The 14,151-nt window shown below is 40.2% G+C and overlaps 1 protein-coding gene across 11 annotated transcripts in view; it reads right to left on the bottom strand.

Moving 5' to 3' along the window:
• Window positions 1–14,151, bottom strand: part of auts2a (activator of transcription and developmental regulator AUTS2 a) — a 1,206,729-nt gene that overhangs the window by 659,625 nt on the left and 532,953 nt on the right. The window lies entirely within an intron of this gene.

Here is a 14,151-nt window from a genome sequence, read left to right as displayed (position 1 = left end):
TGACCTCTGTGGCTGTTGACATTCAGTGGCATGGCCTCCAGTTAGTGAGCCAAGGCTGTCATGCTCCGTTGCCGTGACTATTTAAAGAAGTCAATCTTCAAAAAGGGACCAAAGAAGGCCAACGATTCTTCCACACATGGCATAGAGATCAATGTCATCGTAGAGAGTATTTCTGCTGTCCCAAACAAAATTAGGTGATTTTCAGCAACATTAACAAAGTGATGTAAGACATTAGACACTTAAGGAACAATGGCTACCTTTACCTGAACCAAAATAAGACCCTTCATACCTTTGCCAAACAAAAATCTAATAAGTTTGTTTGATGTTTGCAACCGACTGCTATTCAACAAAATATTTGGATCAAGACTTATGTTACAATGTGATATGATGCCTGGGAGTCGACCACTGGTGGTTTGTGGTTAGAGTAGACTGCTGCCACCAATCTTCTTTCCTAAGCTGGTCTAAGACTGTTCAGTAATCTGTGATAGAAGTTGGTCTACAATTAAGTCTCAGCAAAATGAGGCTTTTGCCTTAGGTAACAAGCTGTTGCTTATATCAGTAAATATACACAGGTTGCATTAGCTCTTAGGCACATTAACTATTATCAGCAAGAGGTAGAGAAGGCACGTGTGCCTTCATTGGGAGACCATGCTAGATTCCAAATAACTGATTCTTCATGTGGTGGCTGTGCAACATCATTAGTTTGGACGGAACTCAGTATAGCTCAACATTAAAATTCAATAAAGAACTGCAGATGCTGGAGATCTGATACAAAAACAGAAATTGCTGGCAGAATTCAGCAGGTTTGGCAGCTTTCACCCCACAGATGAGACTAGATTTGCTGAGTTTCACCAGCAATTTCTGATTTTGTTTCATAATTCAATAACTGTCTTTTTCAAAACCATTATCTTATGAAGTGAGTTTTAGAGTACCATAGACATTTGTGTGAAGGCATGTTTCCTGAAACCATCACAGAATGATTGAATTCCGATTACAACATTATATAAATAGTTGTTAGGTAGTAGTCACTTAAATATTGCTGAAAAACACTTTGTCAAAGCTTTTCATCTTACACTCATCAGAACAGTTTGCAGGGAATGCTAAAGCGAAGAGAAAACCACATTTGAACTGTAAAGGAGGAGACAGCTGATTGTTTGGCAAGTAGACTCAAATAGGCAATAGGCCATGGAAAATACACCAGTTAATGAAAACTGACAGTTAACTGTTAAGCGTTGGTAAATTTTTGAACAGATGCAGGTTGATTCTGATTGGTCAAAACAACACCCACATAGTGAACCAGAGGTTCATTATTCATGGCAGTTATCTTGGCCAGAGCCAACCTGTCCTTCTTTAATTTTAAATAAGGTCTGACAGTTAATTGTCACTCATCATTTACTGGTGAATTTTCCATGGCAGCATCACTATCAGAGTTCACTTGCCAATCAAATTAATATGCTCCTATTATGTAGCTCACGTTGTTTCCCCTTTACCAAGGTATTTTTATTCATTGCCCTGATGAATAGAAGCCAATAGTTTAGCAGTATGTGTTTTTTTTTTCAGAATATCCAAGTATCGCAATTTACTTTTCTTCAAATTACTCCAATGAAGGAAATATTTCTCTCTTCTTACCAGCTTCTTCAACCATGTTAATTATAGTACCCCTTAATCTTCTAATATCAAGGGAATACATTCTGATAAATATGTACCGAATCTCTTCTGAGATTTATACACTCTTCCTGAGATATGATGGACTAAACGGATTATAATTCTCCAGCTAAAACCCAACCAAGTGCTTTATATGACTGTTGGATGCATCTATTCTTTTATATTCCAGCCCTCTTAAGTTGAAGGCTAAAATGTCATTACACAATTAAATTAGTTTTTAACATGGAAACAGAAAATGCTGGAAACATTTAGCAGGGCAGGCAGAACTTATTGGGAGATTGTTAATATTTCAAATCAATGACCCTTTACGGGTACCAGTGTTATCAATCTGAAATGTTAACTCTTTTTCTCTTTAGCAATTTCTCTTAGCCTGCTGAGTAGACCCACCTTTATCTGTCCAACTTCCAACATCTGCAGTATTTTGCTTTTATATTAATGAATATTCATACCTTTCTCATTGGTTCTATTGATTTCTGGTCATGGAGTCCTAAACCCATTTGCTGCCTCTATAGCCCTACTTTGTACTCCTTTAATAAATTCTCTAGTCCATTCAGTTCAAAGTAGGTGTCCTCACATTTCCCCACATTGAATTCTAACTGCCACATTTTTGGCCACTCACTTAATCTATCAATGTTCCATTCAGTCAACTATGCTACTTATTGCCAATAAAACTAAAGTTGTTGAAGGTGATAGAGTTCATGTCTCCAAAGTCAAGTCAATGATGTTCTATTAATAATGCAATTTGAAAAGAAATTACCTGATGCCTAACTTTTCTAGAAATTCATTTCGATGACCAACACTTCAACTTACTGCAACAGATCAAAATATCTTACTTAAGAAAACAGATTTCATCTCCTGTAACTTGATAAGACAAGTTTGCAACCCAAGGTAAATGCATTTGGTTCAGTTCAGGGGAAATAAAACAGAATAAAGTATTCACATCCTGTGATGATAGTAATGAAATATGTATTCGTGATTTGAATTCACATTGAAATAATTTGATTATCAAGAAGCTTCAAGTCAGGGGGATAAAGTCTACATTTTCAAAAATGTGTACAACTGTTAAATATTACTCAGACAATAAAATAACTAAAATCTGATGCCGTGAACATAAGAATCCAAATTTCAGAAGCTTTTGTTATTAGCAGGTGAAGGTGAATATCTTATACTGTCCAAGTGACACTTGAAAACAATACAACTAACTTATTAGCCAAATCTCCCTCTCACCACTTTTGCTAAGAATCCATAGAAAAAATTAGGTTAGGTTAATTATTAAGAATGGTGCAAACTTTAATGTTAAGTTAAGAATAATTAAGTTATGAAAGTGACAACGTTGGGATGCAGTTTTTACATGATTAATATTTGAGTTTTCAGATCTTACATGGAATTCCTTGAACATTTATTGTCTTGCTAAAGTTGAATACAAATTCCCTAGTTTTTCATCTCAATCCCTCTGGAAATAAAGCCTAGCGCTCTGTATACTTTCTCATAACCTTTCAAACTTGTGGTGAAACTCTTAGCAATTTCTACATTGTACTCTGAGATCTCCTTGCTTCTATACCCAACCCAGACTTCAAGTTCCAAATAATAAGTGATTTCTTTATTCTCATTCTTAAAATATATACTTCCCATTTATTTGCATTGAACTCTATTTGTATGTAATTAATACAATAAATGGACAGTCCATATGCTTACTTTTTATAATCAACCTGTTCTGAGATGTTACTACATACCACTGGAGCTGGTGGGACTTGAACCCGGGTCACTCAGCCCAGGAGTATGGTCACTAATTCTGTGCCACAAGAGGACCCTTTCCATATGCTTATTAATGTCCTCACGTAATTTGCTGCAGTTCTTATCATTATTGACAATCACCTTTGCAATTTGATGTCATTCATAAACTTATAAATTGCATTTTGATTCCAAGTCCAAATTGGGAATGTAATTTCTGACCAGCTGTGATTACAAACCCCTGTGGAACACCACTTCCCACCTTCTACCTCTCTGAATAACTATCCTTTACTCCACTCCCTGTTTTCTGGCTTGAAGCCTATCAGCAATCCATTCTGTCACTTCCCTTGAAGCCACATTTTCTGATCTAACACTGTGGTCTAATGTAGCTCCTTTTATCTGTTGAAAACTGGATAAATTATATCTCCAGAATTACAATTATTTCTTTTTTCTATTATCTCCTCAAAAAATTTCATTCAGGTTGCTGAAGCAAAGAATTCCCTTTTGAAATGCATGCTCATTATTCACAGTCATGATATACAGCATGGAACTACAATGCCTTATTGTCTTTAACTACCTCCTCTGCCTAGTTAATAGCAGGGTAGTTGAAACAACCACGATCATTATTTTGAGAGTTGTTTTGGCTCATTTCCCTAATTTGTCTGTGTATCACTTTCTCCATTTCCCTTCCACTATTAGACACTGTGAACTACAAATACTTTTCATTCATGAGATTTGGGGTCACCAGTCAGACCAGTATATGTTACCCATTCTTAATTGCCCTTTAGAAGGTACTGATGAGATGTCTTCCTGACATGAGGCAGTCCATGGTACACCAATTGTACCATTAGCATGGAGGTTCCTGGCTTTTGACCAGCACTTGTATGTGTATAGTGCCAAGTTCAGATGTTGTGTGATTTGGAAGGAAACTTACAATTGGTGCTGCTCCCATGCACCATTTGGGTGCACAATCATGGAGGGCTTTTAATAGTCAACAATATCATTGCCAAAGTAGGCAAGATCAGGTCAGGACAGCAGATTTCCTTCCCAAAGGGCACTGGTAAACCAGATGGGTTTTTAATAACAATCAACAATGGTCACAATTAGACTAGCTTTACATTCAATTACTAAGTCTTGAAATGAAATTCCATTGCAATACCAGTCTTGCAGTGCACTGGTAGTGTCCTGACCCTTAGAGCAGGAGGCCCAGGTTCAAGCCTACCTGCTCTAAAGATGAGTAGTAACATCTCTAAGCAGGTTGTTTAGAAAAAATAGGGGAAATAAGAAATAAATTTAAAATTCCATTACCTGCTGTGTTGGATTTCTACCCATGCCTCGAGAACATTAGCAAAACTAATCCTATCACTATGCCATCACCTCCCCATAGATTGATTGATCCTTTATTACCTGTTATCTATATTTATTTGGACAAATATACACTTGATCTCCCAAGGCAGCCTGCAATCGAGCAGGAAATATTCTGTCCTGATCATTTTTTGTGTCACTGCAATTCACCTTGAATTCTTTATCTCTACTTTCTGCCCTACATCACTCGTTCCCATTCCATGCTCATGCCTTCTTTCATCTTTGCCACTATCTCATTTCTTGAATTCTTCCTTTCTTTTGTCCTTCGGTGTGAAATGGTGCATGACATGGCGTGGAAAAGTTGAAAAAATAATCACTTGGGGATATCATGCATTTATCATGTTGGAATGAGACGTTCAGACACCGATCAAGGCAAGGACAGACGTGGTGCCACAAAAAGCATGCTGCTGGATGTCAGTTGGGAGAAGCATAAAAGAAGTATTTGATTTCTGCTGATACAATACAAATACTACTGTTACCATGAAACAGTGCTTGCAGATCAGACAGCCTTGTCGAAAATCTGCTTGCCTCTGCAGCCTTTACCTCATCCAGCAACCTAAGTTTAAAAGGTATTCCCGATGAAGGGCTTTTGCCTGAAACGTCGATTTTACTGCTCCTTGGATGCTGCCTGAACTGCTGTGCTCTTCCAGCACCACTAATCCAGAATCTGGTTTCCAGCATCTGTAGTCATTGTTCTTACCTTTTAAAAGGTGTACCCTGGTCACCGTTCGCAGGTCTAATACACCATCGTAACAGTACCCACCGGGATTCTGTCTCTCTTCAAGAATTGCTCATGCATTCCTGGATCTCAGAGCTCCCAAGGCTGCTGACACACTTTGCGCAGTTGGCCCTGATCTCTTCCATCTCACCAGGGCAAAGCTCTCATCAGTTATCATACTCTCTAACTTAGGATTTCTCCCCCATCTACCTGTTGCTGCACACACATCCCTAAGTCTCATCACCCCTTATCAAAACCCTAATCAAACCAAGCCCGAAGCCCAGACACCCTCCTAGTAACCAGACCCTTTTATCTTTCTAACACAAAGCAATTCCATGCTAAACTGAAATAGCTTTGTATCTCTGTAGACCTTAACAGTTTAAATCTAATCTAGTCATGATACCCAGGATGATGAAAATAATGTGGTATAATATTCTAAACAAGCCACAATGTGGAACTCAGCGAAGTCATTAATGAACCACAGCTAATACCATAATCCCGGTTTCCACTTCTAATGCATGGGTAATTGAGATTGCTAGACTTCTGCAGTGGGCATTTTTAGCCTACCATACTTTCCAATAGGTAAATTGTCAATAACATAGAATAAGCCTTTTACCATCTGGCCAGACAGATCAACTAACTTAAAGGGTAAAACAATTCATTATCATCAAATCAACAGAAAGTTGTTTTTTTTCAAGACAGTAATAAAACATCCAATTTAGTAAATCCATCTGTGACACCATGTAAATAGCAATCTTGAGTTATTCTGTAATTAGCTTTCAAAGAGACTGCACATTTCTAGTCAGTAGGAAGTACAATGTGAGGTGACACCACAGTGTCAATATCTATGTTATGCACCTGAAGAGAAAGGTAACTAGGTGGAAGAAGTGAAATGTCTCCACATAACTGGCTGCTTCACCTGTGCCAAGTCATGTTCCAATTACTGTACAGCTCAGCACACTTCAACATAACAGATTCACAGAGGTACATTAAGCAATACCATTATCATGGGTTTTTAAAGCACAGTTTAGAGGGATACTAGATCTGTCTTACATGCCACTAACTGGATTCATTCCAGTCTAACAGATTCACGTGCAGCGTGCCCATATTTGAAAAGACTCAATAGCAATGTTGATCACATTACCACAAAATATATTCTCCATTTATTCCAGAGTATGTTGACTTCAGGTGGGCAGACAGATAGGCAACATTTTTTTTTGTAATACAACTTGCCTCCTCATTTTCCTTTCTGTCTTTCACTGAGTTTATTTTTTATTTATTCACAAGATGCAATTATTTTTCATTAATTCACTGCCAACATTTATTCTCCATGTAGCTGATTAGCTTGTTAGCCCTTTTCTCCGGGCAGTTAAGGATTAACCACCTTGCTTTAGATCACATATAGGCTTGAGCAGAAAAACAATGTTCACAGAACTCACACAATGTGGAAACAGGCCCTTGGGCTCAACAAACGCACACCGACCCTCCACAGAATAACCCACTCATTCCCCTACTACTCTACATTTTACCCCTGACAAATGCACCTGACACACATCCCTGAACATTATGGGCTTCGCCTAACCTGCACATCTTTGGATTGTGGGAGAAAACCTGGAAGAAACTCCACACAGACAGTCGGCCAAGGCTGGAATCCAGCCCGGGTCCCTGGCGCTGAGACAACAGTGCTAACCACTGAGCCACCGTGCTGCCCTGTGTTCCAATTTTCCCACTTCTAGTGCCACATCATTCTTACACATTAGAAATGTAAATGAATGACAATACAAAAGTCACAACCCAAATAAAATGATTGATCTTCAAAGGACCTGTAGAGTTTAAACATCCTTTAATAAGAGGTAAAGTTATTTCTGAGTATCAAGTTACTGCATACACCAAGTTTGAATTATTTAAAAATTATTTTCTATCTCCTTCTCAACGAGGCAATCATTCATTTGCTCCCTCTTGAAATTACTAATTTGTGTATAGTTGTTGACCACACTGACATAGTTAGTGCAATACAGTTAAAAAATGTTGCCTAAATTCGTATTAATTTTCAGTTGATTAGAAACAAGCAAATGTCCATTAGATCAATTTTATTCGTGCATTGTGCTAATTTACCTCAACAAGAGTGGTCATAGGCAGGATCGAGCAAAGATTCCATATTGAAGAGAAGATGTCTCCTCAAACAGGAATATTTTTGTGCAAACAGTATGGGGACAACATTATGTTTATAGCAGCAAGGCTACTTGTAAGTATAGTGAAGGCAAACCTCAAACCTAACCCAGAACTCTCAATGAGCAGAAGCAAGAGATTAAAATCGGTGACTATTGAAAATATATGGAATACTTAAATACAGCAAATACCATTTTGTTAAAAAATTGTTGACAGATGTACAAGTAAGGAGACCTGGGTTCAAATAGATAATTCTTTAAAAATGCCAGTGCACTGGATAAAGTCATAAAGAAAAGTGACAGCAACAGAAACATAGATTGTAAGGTGATGATAGAAATTACATAACAGCCATACAGGGCATTCACATATAGATTCAACAGGATGGCACTGGTGGTGTAAAACTTTGCATTAGATTAAACTTAAGTAACTAGATGTTTCACAAGAATTTTGACACAGTGAGTTCTAGAAGACTGTTTCTTCACAATTTGAGAGTCAAAAAGAAGGGCTTGCCAATATAAAAAGGCTGAGGGTATAATTTAAGAGAAAAGTGTTTCATTTAACACAAAGTTGTTATCACACAGAATGCTGTCACACCAGGAGTCGAAGAAAAGTCTGTTTCATCTTTTAAGGAAAGAATGGGGAAACATTTGAAGTGAAGATAGTTTCATGGCTGAGGGTATGGAGTAAAGCAATGGGGAAATAGCTGCAGCAAACAGCCAACATAGACATAATGAGATGAATGTCCTTCTACGACCCACAAGTGAAAGAGACCATTTCATGAAGCATGTCTGTCTGTGTATCATTCAGGCATCTGGAGGAGTCTCCATTTTTCAGTCTGCAATTTATCATGTAATGCAGAAGTGATAGATATCCTATTTCAGCATCTTTGACACAGCTTTAATTCCATTCCAGGATGAGACAATAGATGAAAGGTTTAATGCAAATTTTCAATATGTGGCCTATCTAGTTCATTTATGTGAAGGTGTTGTCCTCATGTTTATTAACAGAAAGGGATGTTGCTCCATCAATATGTAACATAATCTGAATAATTGCCAACAGCAACCCACAAATCGGGGGAGTGTAATGCCAAATAAATTTTGGTCTGAACTCGCAAACTCTAAATATTTGATGGGGTAAATTGTGCACGAATTGGAAATCTCTCTGATAAAACTCTTTTCAACAAATATACTGTCCCACTTCACACGAAACAGAAGTAACTAAGTAAAGCAGATGGTTGGATGGTTAAAGTAATAATTCAGACCTTTGCAGCAATCAGAATTTTTTGTCTTAATTCAGCGACGTTGGTTTTACATATATACCCCATCCCTAGAGAAGGTGATAGTCAGCTGCCCTTTTGAACCACTGCTGCCTATTTAGTGTCAGTGTACTCAGCTTTCCTGTCATTTTGCTTCCTTCTGTGCAGACCACCAAGGTGGCAGTGACTTCCATCACCAGAAAACAATGATGTGAACAGCACCGGCATCCCAATACCAATGCATGAAAACTTAGAATTCTGCATACCCGCAGCTTAGAAAGGAGAATGAATACACCCATAATGCTGCCCAGGACAGAGTTCCAGAATTCGGACCCAGTGACACTGAAGAAATGGCTGTATATTTTTAAGTCAGGATGGAGAATGGTTTGGAAGGGAACTTGCAGATGGTGGTTCCCATGTATCTGCTGTCCTTGTCCTTCTCGAGGGTAGTGGTCATGAATTTGGAAGGTTCTGTCTCTGGAGGCTTGGAAAATTTCTGCGCTGCATCTTACATACGATACACAGTGCAGCTACAATACATCAGTTGTGGAGAGAATGAATATTTATGGATATAGGGTCAGCAGAGGGGCTTGCTTCACCCTGGAAGACATCAAGCTTTGTAAGTGTTGTCAGAGCTTCATTCATCCAGTCAGACATCTTAACCCATCCCCACCCCCACCCCAACATGTTGGTAGTTGGGGGAATTCAGTTTGTTATTGAAAGTCAAGGTGTGATGGTTAGATTCTCTCTTCTTGGAGATGGTCATTGCTTGGAACCTGTGTGGCATGCACATTCATTGACATTTGTCAGCTCAAGCTGGTTTTTGAATGCATTTGGACATGGACTGGTACTAAATGGGCGGCACGGTGGCACAGTGGTTAGCACTGCTGCCTCACAGCGCCAGAGACCCGGGTTCAATTCCCGCCTCAGGCGACTGTGTGGAGTTTGCATGTTCTCCCCGTGTCTGCGTGGGTTTCCTCCGGGTGCTCCGGTTTCCTCCCACAGTCCAAAGATGTGCAGGTCAGGTAAATTGGCCATGCTAAATTGCCCGTAGTGTTAGGTAAGGGGTAAATGCAGGGGTATGGGTGGGTTGCGCTTCGGCGGGGCGGTGTGGACTTGTCGGCCCAAAGGGCCTGTTTCCACACTAAGTAATCTAAATCCAAAGAGTTACTAACTATGCTGACACTGTGCAATTACCAGCAAGCATCGAATTTCTGACTTTGGGATGGAGGGAAAGTCATTGATGAAGTAGCTGAAATTGGCTAAGCCAAGGATACTACGCTGATGGAACACCCTCCAATAACAACAACTATCTTCCATTGTTGTAGATTTAATTTCAACCAGCCAGATTTCCTTCCAATTTCTCGAAAACTTACAAACTCATGGTGATGTTTAGGGTAGAGGAGGTGACCATTCAGCGGTGTGTCCGTACCAGTTAACAACAATCTGATTACAGTAAGCCTCCTCCTTCAAAGGAGGATATCTCCTCCTTTGGCTTCCTTCACAGTCTGGGATATATATAATCCAAGCTGCTGGATTTATCTTCTTCTAAGGTTGCTAAGCCAATGAATACCTCCTCTCTCTTTATGTTGATTTCTTCTAACATTTCACAGTCCTTCACCTGGATATCTACACCTGCATTAACTATTCCCTGTGTGATGACCAATGCAAGACATTCATTGGGAACTGTACCCATGTCTTCCCACTTCACATACAAGTTACCTCTATTGTGCCTAGTGGGCCCTAATCTTTCCCCAAGTTATTTTCTTGCTCCTTATAGAATTTTAAAAACCCTTTGGGTTTCCTTTTACTCTATTTGCCAACACATGGGGAGGCAGTGCCCTAGTGCTATTATCGCTCGACTATTAATCCAGAAACCCAGAAAAATGTTCTGGGGACCTGGGTTTGAATCCTGCCGTGACAGATGATGGAATTTGAATTCAGTTAAAAAAAACCTAGACTAAAGAGTCAACCGATGACCATGAAACCATTGTCAATTGTCGGAAAAAACCCATCAAATTCACTAATGTCCTTTAGGGAAGGAAATCTGCCATCCTTACCTGGTCTGGCTTACATGTGACTCCAGAGTCACAGCAATGTGGTTGACTTCAACTGCCCTCTGAAATGACCTAGCAAGCCACTCACGAGGCTTGCTATTAATCGTGAGGGAGTCACAAAGAAATGAAATTGGACGGACCACCTGGCATTGACCTTGGAACCAGAAAAGACAATGGCAAAAACACAAACAGCCCTATCGACCATGCAAAGTCCTCCTTACCAACATCTGGGGGGGGTAGTGCCCTCCCTACCGGCATTGTTGGTCAACCCACAGCAAGTGGACTGCAGCAATTCAAGGGCAAGTAAGGATGGGCAATAAATGCTGGCCAGCCAGCGATGCCTATGTCTCACAAATGAATAAAAAAATTTATTTGCTTTCCCAGTTTTAAGATCCCTGCCTGCACTTTTGTACACCCCTCTATGGGCTCTGTTTTGTTGAACCAGCAGACGTTTTTTTTCTTAATTCTAACCTTTATTTTCCTTGATATCGCAGATTCTGTCGCATCCTCTGTCTTCACAGGAACACATTTACCCTGCTCACTTGCTACTTCCTCCTTGATGCCTGCCAGTGCTCTGTCACAGTTTCATCTGCAAGTACCTACTTCCAGTCCACTTAGGCAAAATCAAATCTTACCTTCGTAAAATTAGCCTTTCCCCCAGTTTAGAACATTTCAGAACATTAGTCAGACCAGTTGGTCGAATCTCAGATAGCGATGAAACAGACTACAGATGGGAGGTGGAAGACCTGGAAAAATGGTGCACTGAGAACAACCTAGCTCTCAATGCTGGCAAAACCAAGGAACTCATTATTGACTTTCAGCAGGATGTTACTCAAGCCCCCCTACACATTAACAGCACAGAGGTAGAACGAGTGGAGAGTGTCAAGCTCCTGGGAGTGGTCATCCTCAACAAGCTTTCTTAGACTCTTCATGTGGACGCACTGGTTAAAAAGGCCCAACAACGTCTCTTCTTCCTTAGGCAGTTGAGAAAATTTGGCATGACGGCAGATACCCTTGCCAACTTTTATAGGTGCACCCATCGTGAGCATTCTGTCGGGATATATTATTATCTGGTGTGCAATTCAAAATTGGAGATGGTTACAGAGAGTAGTGAACTCGGCCCGGACAATCACAAAGGCCAACCTCCCATCTATAGAATCCATCTATCAGGCCCGCTGTCAAGGAAAGGCCGCCAGCATTCTCAAAGATCCATCCCACCCTGGCAATGTTTTTCTACAACCTTTACCATCGGGGAGAAGGTACAGAAGCCTGAACACACGTACCAGCCGGTTTTGAAATAGTTTCTACCCTACTGTTGTTAGAATACTGAATGGACTCACAAACTCTTAACATTCGCCTGTATCTGTGTTTTTGTTTTTGCTGCTGTTTACCTATTATTTACATACCTATACTACTTAACTCTGTGATCTGCCCATATTGCTTGTAAGACAAATCTTTTCACTGCGCCTCAGTACACGTGACAATATATTTAATTCAATTCAATTTATTTCAGACCCATTTATCCTTTCCATATCTATACCAAATCTAATTGAGCTATGGTCACTATCCACAAAATGATTTGTAGCTGTTATGCCCACCATGTGCCTTGCCTCATTTCCAAATATTATGTTCAGAAATGCTTCCTTTCTTGTTGGCCTTCCTGTATACGGATTAGAGGGGGTTTCTTGGATGTAATTTAAGACTTTTTTACCTCTTTACCTTGCATACAAACTATCCCAGCCAATATTTGGGTAGTTAAAAAAAACCCACTATTACTGCATTATTATCCATAAGCTTCGATTAAATTTGACTACATATTTGATCCTCTATCTTTTCCTGATTGGTGTGTCCTACAGACCCCATAAACAAACAGAATGTTTGATCCTTTTGTGCGTTTTCACTTTTCCTCCATAATGCAGAGGTTGGATAAATCACCCACTTACTTGTTAAGGTAAAAACAATGACTGCAGATGCTAGAAACCAGATTCTGGATTAGTGGTGCTGGAAGTGCACAGCAGTTCAGGCAGCATCCAAGGAGCAGCGAAATCGATGTTTCGGGCAAAAGCCCTTCATCAGGAATACAGGCAGAGAGCCTGAAGGGTGGAGAGATCTCTCCACCTGTATTCCTGATGAAGAGCTTTTTGCCCGAAATGTCAATTTTACTGCTCCTCGGATGCTGCCTGAACTGCTGTGCTCTTCCAGCACCACTAATCCAGACACTTACTTGTTAAACCTTGGGCCTGGATATTTTCTAATCAACCTATACAGAGATGTTATCATACACCTCTGGAGCAGGTTGGATACATGTCCTGGTATTGGAGATTCTACCACTGTACCACAAGAGCCCCCTGACCCTTAGGCCTATTAAGGCCTTTGGTTCCATTTAAGGGTCTCAATCCACCTACAATACTACACTGAGCAGTACTGGGTCTTTGGGTGCAGAAATAGTGTCCCTACCTCTGGATCAGGAGGCCTGGGTTCAGGTTCCTCCCCTGTCCCAGAGATGTGCAATGGCATCTCCTCTGAAGAGGTGGATTAGAAAATATCTACACTGAGCAGGAGAAGGAAGAATGAATATGAATATGTGTTTTCACAAAGGAGTTGCAAAGATGGAAACAAAGGTGGGGTGGGGTACATCCTTTGGGATGTGGGGTGCCCTGTGGCAGCCTCCCTCCACTAAGATCATACCACCACTCTGTGCCTCCATAGCCAATCACTGTTCTGTGCTCCATGTCATTAGTTACTACTGTCGTTTGTTTTACTGGGAAACATGACAGCCAAATTTTTTTCAGTTGATTCTATGCAATATCATGTTGTGTATCATGTTGACTCCGAGGGGTTCCTTCACCTTCCGAACCAAGTATTTCCCTTATCAAATCAAATCCAGTATTGCTCGTATTTTCAGTGTTGGAGGCGATTTCCTCGAATCTGAAGAGCAGCAATTACTGTTTTATACGATGTTGCATTGTTTTGGAACTTTGGAGGGAAAGAAAAGGTCAAAACAACGGCACTTTTAAAAGAGAGAGATACAGACAAAGGCAGCACATGGTGAGGTCAGTGCAGAGGAGAGAGAGAGAGAGAGAGACAGAGAGAGAGAGAGAGAGAGACAGAGAGAGAGAGACAGAGAGAGAGAGACAGAGTGAGAGAGACAGAGAGAGAGATAGAGAGAGAGAGATAGAGAGAGAGAGATA

Source organism: Chiloscyllium plagiosum, chromosome 28 (assembly GCF_004010195.1).
Source record: "Chiloscyllium plagiosum isolate BGI_BamShark_2017 chromosome 28, ASM401019v2, whole genome shotgun sequence".
In the NCBI taxonomy this organism is placed as follows: domain Eukaryota; kingdom Metazoa; phylum Chordata; class Chondrichthyes; order Orectolobiformes; family Hemiscylliidae; genus Chiloscyllium; species Chiloscyllium plagiosum.
This window is presented reverse-complemented; position numbering and strand designations above follow the sequence as displayed.